General features: G+C 42.7%; 1 long non-coding RNA gene across 1 annotated transcript in view; it reads right to left on the bottom strand.

The window, feature by feature from the left end:
- Positions 1–584: 584 nt before the first annotated feature.
- The window catches only part of LOC117366329, a 48,724-nt gene continuing 34,428 nt past the window's right edge, over positions 585–14,880 (bottom strand). Inside the window, exons 2-3 of the long non-coding RNA XR_004540560.1 lie at positions 5,573–5,744; positions 585–951 (exon numbers count right to left, since the gene is read on the bottom strand). This is a non-coding gene — a long non-coding RNA (uncharacterized LOC117366329). The remainder of the gene's footprint in view (positions 952–5,572; positions 5,745–14,880) is intronic.

Below are 14,880 nucleotides of genomic sequence, written 5' to 3'. Positions count from 1 at the left end.
CCAGTAGTTTTCAAGTTTTGAAGTTTTATTAGGATTTTATATACCGCCTATCAAGGTTATCTAAGCGGTTTTACAATCAGGTACTCAAGCATTTTCCCTCTCTGTCCCGGTGGGCTCACAATCTATCTAACGTACCTGGGGCTATAGAGGATTAAGTGACTTGCCCAGGGTCACAAGGAGCAGCGCGGGGTTTGAACCCACAACCCCAGGGTGCTGAGGCTGTAGCTTCAACCACTGCGCTACACACTCCTCCTAGTGTGAGGCTTATGCAGATGAGGACAGAGATTAGGCATTGGTGGAATGAGGCATTATGACATCACAATCTGAACTCTAGAATGAAATGAGGACGCTTATAGGGGCAGGGCCAGGAACAGCGACAAAACCCACAGGGACGGGACAGGGAAATTGAGTTCCTGCAGGGACGGGAACAAATTTGTCCCTGTGCCATTCTCTAGTAGGCAACAAGTAGGTTATCTACCAGTATGCAAGCCTAATCATCATTTTATCTCTCTTTCAAGAAAAAATTCTGAGATGCAGGCCAAGCCAGCAGGCAATAAGATCTTAAGTATGCGGAGTTTGCACTGAATATGGCCTGTACTAGGACTCTAGAGCTTAGGACAGTAAACTCAGAGTAACGAAAGTAAATAGCCACAAAAGATCTCCATTGTTAACTCTGGACACGTTTTCTGAAGGGTAGAAGGATGGCAGAGGATCCACCAGCACGTGTGCAGAAAGAAACAACAGATCTTACAAAACAAATGATAAAACTTTGCATCTTAGAATTTAAGCAGAAGTGTGATGTGCTTCAGTATGCTTCCGCTGTACCAAGACTAGAGACGGAAACTTTTGTGGTCTGAACTAAGACAGCAGCTCTGCAGCCAGAAGAAAAGCTTCCCCCCTCAGCCTGTGGGAAGCAGTTCCAACCTATGGCCACTAGGGTTAGAAGAGAACCTGAAACAGGAAACAGAACCAGATGAGCAAATTGATGCTTGAGCTTAAGTCAAAATGAACTAGCAAAAACATAGATAGGTCATGACAAAAAGAAAGAAACACAAGTTTTAGGTTTTTATTAAAATTTGATAAATCGCTTATTTTGTATTAGTAAGCGAGATACAGAAAAAAATAAAAAGTTATTAAAACATAAACTATAAAATAGGGTAGACAATTCAACATACAGCCCAACCGATACAAAAGGATAGAGGGGGCAGAACTACCATTTAGTATTTCAAAGGTCAGAGGAGAAACATGTATGGAAAAAACGGTGGGGCAGGGAATCAAAAGGATTTGCCCCCTCTTCTACCAAGCCGCACAGCAACAGTCCCAAAGCCCTTTAAATCTCTATGGGCTTCACTTGGAAATACTTTTTTGAGCCAACATCAACTAAAGATAAGTGCAATAATTTAGACCTTTAAGACATAAGCAAGTGGGAATAAAGGCATAATGGCTCTCAGAAGTTACCATCAGAATCAAACAGAAGAAGGGACTTACGAATGCAATGATGGTCCCTCCAAAATCTCACTGTGACTCCAATGCAGGAGATTGGGCACTGAGTACTCATATTCACATGTACTTAATGCACATGTATAAAAATATACAAGATTAGTGATTTGGTTACACAAAAGAAACTAGTGTTTAGAGTACTGAGAATATATTGACACTGGGTTTTGAAGTAGTGATCTACTGCTGAATTGAATATAGAAACATGATGGCAGATAAAGGGTCAAATGGCCCATCCAGTCTGCCCATCCACAGTAACCATTATCTCTTCCTCTCTCTAAGAGATCCCATGTACCTATCCCAGGCCCTCTTGAATTCAGACACAGTCTCTATCTCCACCACTTTTTCCGGGAGACTGTTCCACGCATCTACCACCCTTTCTGTAAAAAAGTATTTCCTTAGATTATCCTGAGCCTATCACCTCTTAACTTCATCCTATGCCCTCTCATTGTAGAGTTTCCTTTCAAATGAGACTCAATTCATGCGCATTTATGCCACATAGATATTTAAACGTCTCTATCATCTCTCCCCTCTCCCACCTTTCCTCTAAAACATACATATTGAGATCTTTAAGTATGTCCCCGTACACCTTATCATGAAGACCACACCATTTTAGTAGCCTTCCTCTGGACTGACTCCATCCTTTTTATATCTTTTTCAAGGTGTGGATTCCAGAATTGTACACAATATTTTAGGTGAGTGGACAAAGCTGTGCTGTCATTTCGGCCCAGACAATTGTGCGCAAGACTCCAGCACGCCGCTGTAAAAGTTAATTTTAAAGAGCTCTGACGGAGGGTGTGGGGGTGAACCCCCCACTTTACTTAATACTGTTCGCGCTGCCTTTGGGAGGGGTGCAACCCCCCACATTATACAGAAAACTTAACTTTTTCCTAAAAAATCAGGAAAAAGTTAAGTTTTCTCTATAATGGGGGTTCAACCCCCCCAAGTTCCCCCCCCCCAAAGGCAGCGGGTACCCCCCTCACACACCCCGTCGGAGCTCTTTAAAATTAACTTTTTCTGGTGGTGCACTGGAGTCTTGCGCCCAATTGTCTTGGCTCAAATGTCGGCATGGCTTTGTCCCACGCGCGAATAACTGAACCATATTTTAAATGAGGTCTCACCAGTGGAATCAATACCTCCTTTTTCCTACTGGCCATACCTCTCCCTATGCAACCTAGCATCCTTCTAGCATTCGTTGTCACTTTTCAACCTGTTTGGCCATCTTAAGATCATCACATACAATCACACCCAAGTCCCGCTCTTCTGTCATGCACTTAAGTTCTTTAACACCCCCTAAACTGTACCGGTCCCTCAATTTTTTATTTATTTTTTTATTTATTTTTTTTGCAGCATTTCTTAGTATTAAATTTTAGCTGTCAAATTTCAGACCATTCTTCAAGATTCCCCAGGTCTTTCTTCATGTTATTCACACCATCCGGCGTGTCTACTCTATTGCAGATTTTGGTATCATCCGCAAAGAGGCAAATCTTACCTGACAGCCCTTCAGCAATATCGTTTATAAAAATGCTAAAAAGAACAGGCCCAAGATCAGAACCTTGAGGCACACCACTGGTAACCTCCCTTTCCTCAGAGCGATCTCCTTTGATCACTACCCTCTGTCGCCTTCCACTCAACTAGTTCTTGACCCAGCTTGTCACTTTGGGGCCATCCTGAGGGCACTCAGTTTATTTATTAGACGTCTGTGTGGAACACTGTCAAAGGCTTGTGGCAGAGCTTATCGCAGGATGTGTGCTTCAGATGCAAGATTTTGCTCTCAGTTCCACTTTAATACGGACTGGCATATTATAGCCAACAGGGAGGAGAATTACATTTCTGGCTCTCTGAAATGGCCTTTCTTCAATTACAGAATTCTTATACCACTACAGCCGTGTAAAACATCTTAAGAACAGTTTGTTTTGTTCATCATTTTAAAAGGTTTGATACCTAGAAAGGAACCAGGCAGCTTGCCCTTACCGCTGACATTCTGAAAGCAGATTATTTGCTGTTCTTTTTTGCAGAACACAAATTACTAGCTGTAACAATATTTGAGCGATATTGTGCCTGAGAATCGAGTCGAGTTTACATAATGGTGCAACATTTTGGGGGCCTCTTTTCTAAGCCATGATAGAATATGGGCTTAAGACCAGATTCTATAAAACATAACATAAATTTTTACAAAGACTAGGGGACACTCGAAGTTGCAGGGAAATACTTTTAAAACCAATAGGAAGAATATTTTTCCCCTCACTCAGAGAATCATTAAACTCTGTAATGCATTATCAGAGGTGGTATGAGCGGATAGCATAGCTGATGTTAAGAATGGTTTGGACAAGTTCCTGGAGGAAAAGTCCATAGTCTGTTATTGAGAAAGACATGGGGGAAGCCACTGCTTGCCCTGTATTTGTAGCATGGAATGTTGCTACTCTTTGGGTTTTGGCCAGATACTAGTGACCTGGATTGGCCACCGTACGAACAGACTACTGGGCTTGATGGACCATTGATCTGACCCAGTAAGGCATGTTCTTATGCACTTATCGCATAAGTCTTTCAGTTCTATGAGGTTTACAAAAGAGATAAAAGTGACCAAAGTCAGTGAACTACAACATAACTTGGCAAAGGAAGTCAACAAAGGATTTACAAAGGAGGTTGGCGGTTTGGATTTTTCAAAGAGGTGTTGCTGACCAGTGTCATGGAACTACCACATAACTTGGCCTAGCGGTTGATGATAAAATTTATAAGGTTCACGATGAGATTGTCTTAAGAAGGGCTGCCGAATTTAGGGAATAGGTGTGTTTTTAAGAGCTTTCTAAAATGCATGTAGGAGGCTGATATTTTGACAATTTGGTTCAATTCTGGGTCTCTGGAGGTGGCTTGGGCGGACAATAATCTGTTGATGAATCTTTTTTGGGTGCAGCCTTTAATTGAGGGGAAGGTGAATGATTGATGACGTGTGGACCAGCCAGGTCTGGTGAATATGATCAGTAGGCCATGTAATGCCTTGTAGAAGAGGCAGCCGAATTTGAGGAGGACTCATCCCTCTATCGTCAGCCAGTGTAACTTTTGGTAGAATGAGGTTATGTGATCAAATTTTCTAAGGTTGACGATTAGCCTAACTGTGGTGTTTTGGATGACGCTCGGGGCCAGATTCTGTATAGGATGCCCAGTCTCAGAAGCCACCTAAGTGGCTTTTGAGAAACATAGAAACATAGAAATTGACGGCAGAAAAGGGCCACGGCCCATCAAGTCTGCCCATACCAATGACCCACTCCCTGACTTTTACTCCCCTAGAGATCCCACGTGAATATCCCATTTTCTCTTAAAATCTGACACGTTGTTGGCCTCAATCACCTGCTGAGGTAGCTCGTTCCAATGACCGACCACCCTTTCGGTGAAGAAGTACTTCCTGGCATCACCATGAAATTTCCCTCCCTTGACTTTCAGCGAGTGCCCTCTGGTGACCGAGGGCCCTGTAAGACAGAAGATATCATCTTTCACCTCTATACGTCCCGTAATATACTTAAAGGTCTCAATCATGCCTCCCCTCTCTCTTCGTTCCTCCAGTGAGTACATCCGCAGTTTTTTTAGCCTTTCTTCATACGTGAGATCCCTGAGCCCCAAGACCATCCTGGTAGCCATTCGCTGAACCGGCACATGGGAGTCCTATAAGCCAGCCTAATAAGCCGATTCTCTAACCGGCACTGGTTAGATAATCAGGTTACCGCTGAGCTTATTGCTGCAAGGGATCTCCCTGCCACGATAAGTTTAGTGGCAACCCAACCCCCCCCCCCCTGAATACCGGCAGGAGAGATGGGCAGACTAGATGGGCCATTTGGCCTTTATCTGCCGTCATGTTTCTATGTTTCTAAACCTCACCGTGCAAAATGGTCAATTTCAGGGGACATTTTAGATGTGTAGTTAAAAAAGGACTTAAAATTTAAAGACGGGGGAAATCTTCTACCTCTTTAAATGCAGCTCTAGAGTGAGCCAGCAAAAATTAATTTCCCAACTGAACGCTAGTGTGAAAACAAGCACAAGGTTGCTGGCGAACCAGACAAGCTGACATCACTGCTCTGACCTGCTTAATACAAAATGGGTGTGACCAGCAAGTTTGCAGCGAGGAATCGGAAGCCAATTCCCAGTCAACTTTTGTTTTTCCTTAGCACCGAGCCAGGAAGATAATCTCTCCTGGCTGAACATCAGGGCTGCTTTTGAAGGTTCCATCAGAATGCACTGGATTGAATTTTAGTCTAGGACAAAATAAAAAGAATATTAATTTTTTTTTTTTTAATCCAAATGGCAGCTACCCCTCCAAATCCAGGACAGAGAGCCACTAGAGTTTTCAGGATATCCACAATGAATATGCATGAGACAAATTTCCAGGCACTGCCTCTCCTTGATATGCAAATTTCTCTTATGCATATTCATTGTGGGTATCCTGAAAACATCCCTGAGCACTGGATTAACATAGTAGATGACGGCAGATAAAGACCTGAATGGTCCATCCAGTCTGCCCAACCTGATTCAATTTAAATTATTTTTCTTCTTCTTCTTAGCTATTTCTGGGCAAGAATCCAAAGTTCTACCCAGTACTGTGCTTGGGTTCCAACTACTGAAGTCTCCGTCAAAGCTCACTCAAGCCCATCTACACCCTCCCAGCCATTGAAGCCCTCGCCAGCCCATCCTCCACCAAACGGCTATATACAGACACCGATTAAGAAGCATTGCCCCAGGTTGTAGGTACTCTGAGAAATGAAATAACTTTTAAAGTACCTATATATTAATATATATTTAGCTAACAGTTGCATAATGTTAATCATTGCAGAGTGTTATAATACCTACCGTGTTTCCCCGATGATAAGGCAGGGCCATCAAATAAGACAGCCCCCCCTTTTTAGAAAAAATTGTAAAATAAGGCACCCCCCCCCCCCCGCAAATAAGCCACCCACCGATACCTGCGCTTACCCGAATCGGGTGGTACGGTGGGTGACTCCGTGTGGTCCCTCCGTCTACCGCGGGGGTCGGCAACCCGCGGCTCCAGAGCCGCATGCGGCTCTTTTCCACCTTTGCCGTGGCTCCGGTAGTGTGTCACGCAGGCGTGCATCTTACAAGTCCGGCGTCGCGGCGGGAAATAGCCATGCTGAGCAGTGAGCTCGTGCCGCCGGACCAATCAGCAAGCAAGGCTTTCATCTGTGTACGTGCTGAGCTCACTGCTCAGCATGGCTATTTCCCGCCGCGACGCCGGACTTGTAAGATGCACGCCTGAAAAAGAAATCATCCTGGCCGGGGTCGGTGTCATGCTCCGGAGATCTACAGCCTTCCTATCTCCCTCTCCCTTCTACCTGCTTCCGGCCACATCCCCTGCTCCGCGGCTCTCTTCGGCAACTCAGCAGCAGCGATCGACACAAGCTTCTGACGTCGGGGCCTACCCTCTGCGAGTCCCGCTTGTTTCAACTTCCTTTTTCCACAAAGGCGGGACTCGTAGAGGGAAGGCCTCGATGTCGGTAGCTTGTCTTGATCACCGCTGCTGACAAGTTGCTGAAGAGAGCCGCGGAGCAGGGGGGTGTTGCCAGGTGCAGGTAGAAGGGAGAGGGCCAGATGCAGGACTCGTGGGTGAGGGAGCAGAAGAGAGAGAGAAAGGATAGAGATACAGAGGGGACATGAAAGGGTAAATAAGGCATCCCCCCGAAAATAAGCCCTAGAGCATATTTTGGCCTTCCAAAAAAAATAAGACAGTGTCTTACCATCGGGGAAACACAGTAGATATGATAGGGGAAAACTGGTACTAATAACGTGCAAAAAGACAGTAAGGGAGGGCAGATGAGACATTTCTGAGAACAGAAAGACTCCAGTAAGTATGAGACCTGATGCCTTAGGCAGTGGCACTATTACACCAGGGCTTTTGTCAAAGTAACTAAAAGGTAATATGAGGGAAGGGGAGGGAAGGGAGCACGTGCGAGGCAGGGGGGATTGGGAAGGAGTGGGGTGGAGAAAAGAATTGATGCCTGCGCCCTTTCAAAGACCCTCCCCCTTCCCGCATCCCCCTTACTATGCCAATGAATGTATGCAAATCAAGTTTATGCATACTCATAGTGGATATCCTGAAAACCTGACCGTCAAGGGAGTCCGCCAGGACCAAGTTGAGAAATTCTGCTCTGGGGTTTGTGGTTTCTTTCTTGGTATTTTTATGTGCCTCACATTTTGCATTTTTTGGTATGTATTTATTTATATAAAATATTTTTTATTCAGCTGAACCAGTTCAAAGACCATTAAGTCAAAATTAGGACTAACTCAGATTGCTTTATAACAAGGAGACTTCTGGGAACCTTATAGATATACAGGGTTCCCAGAAAAACACTCCTTGATTTTAAATGGTTACAAAATCAAAACTTATTGGAATGTGTTTATAAATAAGATGACAGCAAATACAAGTCCCAAAAAGCACGGTTAGCAAGATCTTCCACAATCGCTTGCACTTTCACCCTTAGAAGCTGCAATTGGTGGAGAAGTTGCAACCTCCAGACAATGCAACGCGACAAAATGACCAGGGGGTCCTTTTATCAAGCCGCGCTAGCGGGGTTAGCGCGTTGGATATTTCATCACGCCAATGGAGGCGTTAGCAACTAGCGCGGCAGGCGGTTTAACGTGCAGTATTCCACGCGTTAAACCCCTACCGTGCCTTGATAAAAGGACCCCCAAGTGTTCCTCAAATGGCCCCTGAGATCACCAGTCATTACTGTTTGTGACTTTTTCCTTTGGGGGTACGTACTTCCACTACCCGCAACTATGGATGATTTGCAGGAAGGCACCACTGAAGCTATAAACGTGATCACACCAGATATGCTTCGGGGAATCTGGTCCGAGCTCGATTATCGCATCAATGTTTGCCTAGTAACAGGTGGGGCGCACATCGAGTTGATGAAAACTGTAGCCTCAAAGGTGAAAGAATATTCCAATAAATGTTGGTTTTGTAACCATTTAAAATCAAGGAATGTTTTTGTGAGCACCCTCTATTATATAATAATAATAATAACTTTATTCTTCTATACCTCCATAGTCAGATGACTTGTAGGCGGTTCACACTGAAGAGAGCTGGACAATCAGCGAATTACAAAACGCAAATAGAGAAAGTGCAACATATTACACAAGAAATAGACAGAGAAAAATATAAATTTAGTGTGGCTTCTGTTTAGGAGATAAATCTGTCAAATAGTACAGTTTTAATTTCTTTTGTTACTTGTCTCAGTAAGAGAAGCGTACTTCAGCGTTTTTGAAAACCGGAAATCATCTGAATCTCCTGGTTTTGTTTTGTTAATGGAATCTCCAATATTTCTGTGTTCTTTGTGTTTTATTTATGCAGGAGTTAGTCCCGGAGAGTCCTGCAACCCTACAGAATATTTCCAAGAAGAGCCTTGACATCCTTGGAGAATATATCTACAGAGAAATGAGACATTTTGCTACTTTCTGTTTTGTGAATGGGTGAGGAACATTCTGGCATGACAACAGAGAATTATTACTTCATTTTTTGGACAAGGTACTCTTAGTGGCCTTGTAATCCTTATCTGGAACCAGGCCAGCAAAAAGACTTCTGGATTTCAGGGTCAAAAGGAAGTGGAGAATGTTCCAGTCATGGCTGATCGTTGACCGGCTAGATTAAAGAGGTTATTTGAAAAACCTTGTGTGGATTCTATTTTTTTTTTTTTTTTTATTAATGCCCCCGTCGCCTTTTTGCTCAAACTGTAAGGCACACTTTTTTTTTTTTTTTTTAAATCAAAGTGCTTGTTTCAGCCAGGGCTTCAAATGAATGAATGAGGGGGGCTAGTTGTTGTAGCTTGTCCCCCCCACACACACACACACACACATCTTTTGAGGGTTCCACTTCATATTGGCTACACTTACATGTCTATTTGTTTGAAATAAGGCCCTTATATTTTCAGCTGCTGGCCATTACACATTACATTAACCAGTCGATATTCAGCATGGGGGGGGGGGGGTTAGACATTTTTAAAATGATGACTGCTGAGGTCATAGTTAGCCCCAGATATTCAGTATCATAAAAACATAAGATTTACCACTGCTGGGTCACACCAGTGGTCCATCGCGCCCAGCAGTTCGCTCACACGGTGGCCCTTAGGTCAAAGACCAGTGCCCTATTTGAGTCTAGCCTTACTTGTGTATGTTCTGTTCCAGCAGGAACTTATCCAACCTTGTCTTGAGTCCCTGAAGGGTGTTTTCCCCTCTAACAGCCTCCGGAAGAGCGTACCAGATTTCTACCACTCTCTGGGTGAAGAAGAACTTCCTTACGTTTGTACGGAATCTTTTCCCTTCCAACTTTAGCGAGTGCCCTCTCGTTCCCTTCACCTTGGAGAGGGTGAACAGTCTCTACTAAATCAATTCCCTTCAATATCTTGAGTGTTTCGATCATGTCCCCTCTCAGTCTCCTCTTTTCAAGGGAGAAGAGGCCCAGTTTCTCTAATCTCTCACTGTACGGCAACTCCTCCAGCCCCTTAATCATTTTAGTCACTCTTCTTTGGACCCTTTCAAGTAGTACTATGTCGTTTTTCATGTATGGCGACCAATGTTGGACGCAGTATTCCAGGTGGGGGCATACCATATATAACGGCTTGATAACCTTTTCAGATCTGTTCATGATCCTCTTCTTAATCATTCCTAGCATTCTGTTTGCCCTTTTCGTCAATGCTGCACATTGCGCGGATGGTTTCATTGACATGTCTACAAGTACTCCTTTATTCGTGCATATGATTTTTGTTACCGACATGTGTCACCTTACACTTATTCACATTGAACCTCATTTGTAATGTAATGTAATGTAATTTATTTCTTATATACCGCTACATCCGTTAGGTTCTAAGCGGTTTACAGAAAATATACATTAAGATTAGAAATAAGAAAGGTACTTGAAAAATTCCTATTTCGCAGTCCATTCCTCGAGTGTATTTATGTATCTTTGTAGGTCTTCGCAATCCTTCTGTTTCCTCACTACTCTGAATAACTTTGTATCGTCTAAAAATTTAATCACCTCACTCGTCGTGCCAATTTCTAGGTCGTTTATAAATATGTTGAAGAGTACAGGCCCAAGCTCTGAACCCTGCAGCATTCCACTCGTGACGCAAGAAATTTAAACAGCCAGGAGCCTCTCCTGGCCTTTTGAAACTCTTTGAAAATATACCCTATAATCGCTAACCCATTATCCATATATATATGAACGAAGCCCTTTTCCCCTATGTTTAGGTTGTTTTACAAAAGGTTTTGTGGTCAGTAGAGCTTTTTGTAAACCGCTGGGGGAATTGCTAATATGCCAACTTGGATGTCCCAGTTCCTCACTCAGTGTTCTGTGCAATAAGAGTCAGATTCTGGAAATAGTACTCAGAATTAGACACTGGGAAAAATCCTAAAAAGGGCGCTCTGAGTAGCATGTAGTGCAGAATTCCACCCCCAACGTTGGGCACGAGGACTTATGCCTGGTGAAATCTGGTGTAAATCCCAGCGCACAAGCTGGGCACATGACCCTAATATTTGGCAATACTGCACCTAAATGTTTCGAATGCTTCTGACCCTCCCATGCTCCTCCCTTGGCCATGACCCCTGTTGGATTGCTTAGCGCCGATATCTGTTGTATCATTCCCTCTGTAATTCCCCCACCCCGAGCCCTGTGTAGTGATGCACCTTCTTATCCAGTTTGTCCGTCTTGACTAGATTGTAAGCTCTATTGAGCAGGGACCGTCTCTTTTATGTTGTGATTGATGGACAGTGCTGCCAGAAATGCTTCATAGTAGTAATAGCAGTAGCAGTGGCGTGTCTGCTGGCCCTGATCTGTTTTTACACCAACATTTTAAGGAAGAAACTCAATGCCAAATGAAAATGTACAATCCCTCACACTCAGTAACTTGGATTACTGCAACAGCCTCTACCTAACATGTCCTAACAATATGATAAAACAATTACAGACAGTTCAGAACACAGCCATCAGACTCATCTACTGTCTCAGCAAATTTGACCACATCACTCCCGCCTATATAGACTCTCACTGGCTTCCGATAAAAGCAAGAACTCAATTCAAGTTCTATTGTCTGCTGTTTAAGATAACCCATGGAACTGCCCCCTGTTACCTAAACAACCGCCTAAACCATTACCGCTCATCCAGATCAAGAAGAACTCAAAACCTATTCACCTTCCCACCTAATAATGGAACCCGTCTTAAGAAACTATACGACAGCCTTCTAGCGACACAGGCAGCAAAAATTGACCCCACAATCACCAAACTAATGATCAATACAACAGACATCAAAGTGTTTCGAAAAGAAATCAAAACATTTCTATTCAGAAAACACGTCATTACCAACTAATATCCTCCCTTTATGCACAAGCTCTCCCTCGATAGAATAACACATTAATTCAATTCTTAGAACCTTTCCTATCATACATACTCTGATTCCTATATAAACATTTTCCACACTATCCAATAAATTTCTTACTTCATTATTAGGTAACTTCCAATCTGTAAACCGTATATACTGATAATCTCCACTATATTCTGTTATCACTTGATTCCCTTGATATGTAATTCTCAAAATTGAATCCTCTACCACACCATTTAATGTACACGAATCACTGTTATGTAATTTATCTAGATAATCTTTATTACGCAATTCTTTTGGTAATTCCTATAATTTGTATTCCGCCTTGAACAATATATAATGTATAATGTATTCGAAATTAATTTTCCTATGAACTGTTTTCCTACCTTATTCGACTCTATGTTTATAACCTAACTAATTTATTTTTCTCAAGTACTTTAGCAAGAATGTGAGCCTTTGGGACAGTCAGGGAACTCTAAGTACTTTCTCTTCATCTTAATTAATCTTACTTATTGCATTTCTTCTGTTTCTACTGTAAACCGCTTAGAACCTCACGGTACAGCGGTATATGTAATGTAATGTAATGTAATTTATTTCTTATATACCGCTACATCCGTTAGGTTCTAAGCGGTTTGAAGAAAGTGTACATTAAGATTATAAATGAGAAGTAAGAAGGTATTTAAAAAATTCCCTTACTGTCCCGAAGGCTCACAATCTAACTAAAGTACCTGGAAATTAATAAAGAAGAGAAAATAAAGATGGTTGAAAAAAGAAAAATTCTATATGAACTTATAGGATGGAAATTAAACTGACAGTGAAGAACTGTATAAAAAATACATATGGAATGCAGTTAGAGAGGGTAGGTTACAATCTATTTATGGTATTTGTTTAATTGGAAGGTGTTAAGGTGGGTAATATGGGGGAAGGTTATCTGAAGGTAGGTGAATCTTCTGGAGGTAAAAGAGGAGGGGTTAAGATATTTGGATGAATTTTTTGAAAAGCAGGGTTTTGATTTCTTTTCTGAATGTTTTGAAGTTGTCTGATATTGTCATAAGATTCGAGATGGAATGGTTGATTTTTGCTGCTTGTGTTGCCAGAAGGTTGTCAAACATTTTCTTGCGTTGTGTGCCTTTGAGTGGGGGGAAGGCGAAAGGGTTCGAGGTTCTTCTGTGTCTTGAGGTGGAGATTTGGTTTAAGCAATAAAATTATTATTATTATTAAAAGTTTTGTGGTATTTCTGTTGTAGGATAAGGTCATTTTTTTCTTTCTCCAATCTCATTAGAAACATCAATTTTTTTTTCTATAGTGATGTAATATATTTTATCCACTTAAATACATACAAGATCAAGGTCTTTAACCTAAGTGGCAGGTGGTATCTTCTTACTAAATTTATCTAATATGTTGGTGACTGTGTCCACATGAAGTCACTGCACAAATGAGCAAAGGATGATGTCACCATTTGTTTGCGTATTCCAACAAACATCCTTAGATCACAGCCATGAAAAGTTATCATCTATAAAACTGCTGCCTTTTATGTCTGTTCTTTTAATAACGGGTGGTCTCCTGTTTGATTTATACTTTTGAATTAGAATCACAGAAGCGCTCCAACAAAGCCGCGCTGACAATTGCGCGCAGGGATGAATGGGCACTGCCACCTGAAGCCGTTATTATCGTTCCTGTTAGCGCTGTGAGGGGAGTTTGGGGGGAAGCCCCCAGTACACTGAGAAATACGTTGAGAGGGGGTTTGGAGGGGGCTTGGGGGGTTCCCCTACACACACACCGCCCATCAGAGCAGAAGAGCCAGTGTTTGGGAGAAAAGTGGGACTTTTCGGTGTATTGGGGGTTCCCCCCCTTCAACATGAGCATGAGTATTTCTCAGTGTAGTGGGGATTCTCTCTCACAGCGCTAATAAGAACGGCAAGAATGGCTTCAAGCAGCGGCGTGCATTCGTCCCTGCGAGCAATTGTCGGTGCGCCAATGTCTGGCGTGCTTTTGACGGGTCACCCTTAAAATAGATAATGCATCTAATATTAAATATTGAACTAAGGCCAGTACTGGGCAGACTTGCACGGTCTGTGTCTGTATATGGCCGTTTGGTGGAGGATGGACTGGGGAGGGCTTCAATGGCTGGGAGGGTGTAGATGGACTGGAGTAGGTTTTGACGGAGATTTCGGCAGTAGGAACCCAAGCACAGTACCGGGTGGAGCTTTGGATTCTAGCCCAGAAATAGCTAAGAAGAAAAAATTTAAATTGAATCAGGTTGGACCATTCGGGGCTTTATCTGCTGTCATCTACTATGTTACATCTAATATCTTAGGTGTAATCCTGGATTCGGATTTAGAATAAAATCATACGAGAATGCTCTAAAAAAATCATTTTTCCGTCTTCAACAACCGAGCGTTATAACATCTGTCTTCTCACAATCCAGTTTTCGAGTTCTTTGTCAATTGATATCGTTCTCATATTTGGATTACTACAAATCTATTTACTGTGGAGCAACTGAAAAAGGTTCTTACTAGATTATACAGTAGTTGTTTTAAAATAGAGCTGCTAGACCCAACATGGGCAACTCCTGTTCTCGAGGGCCGGAATCCAATCAGGGTTTTCAGGATTTCCTCAATGAATAATGCATGAGGTCTATTTGCATGCACTGCTTTCAATGCATATTCATTGGGGAAATCCTGAAAACCCAATTGGATTCCGGCTCTCGAGGACCAGAGTTGCCCATGTCTGTAAAGATTAATCTTTTCGGTTAGACAATTTGAAAGGGCTTCACCTCTTTTGCCTGCGCTAAAAACTGCTATTGCGGTTTTGTAAAAGAGGGGGGGGGAGGGGCTTAATGTATCTTTGACAAGCTTTTGAGAGATATCCGCTCTTCCTCGGGTCAAGCATCTCCAGCCCTGGCCAGTGTGGGGAGCAGAGGTCACGTCCTGGAAACTAAAGTCAGGTCTTCGGCAGGGCGTTATTTATACAGCTTTAAATGATTAGGAGTATAAAGTCTGTATTG

Source organism: Geotrypetes seraphini, chromosome 9 (assembly GCF_902459505.1).
Source record: "Geotrypetes seraphini chromosome 9, aGeoSer1.1, whole genome shotgun sequence".
NCBI lineage: Eukaryota > Metazoa > Chordata > Amphibia > Gymnophiona > Dermophiidae > Geotrypetes > Geotrypetes seraphini.
This window is presented reverse-complemented; position numbering and strand designations above follow the sequence as displayed.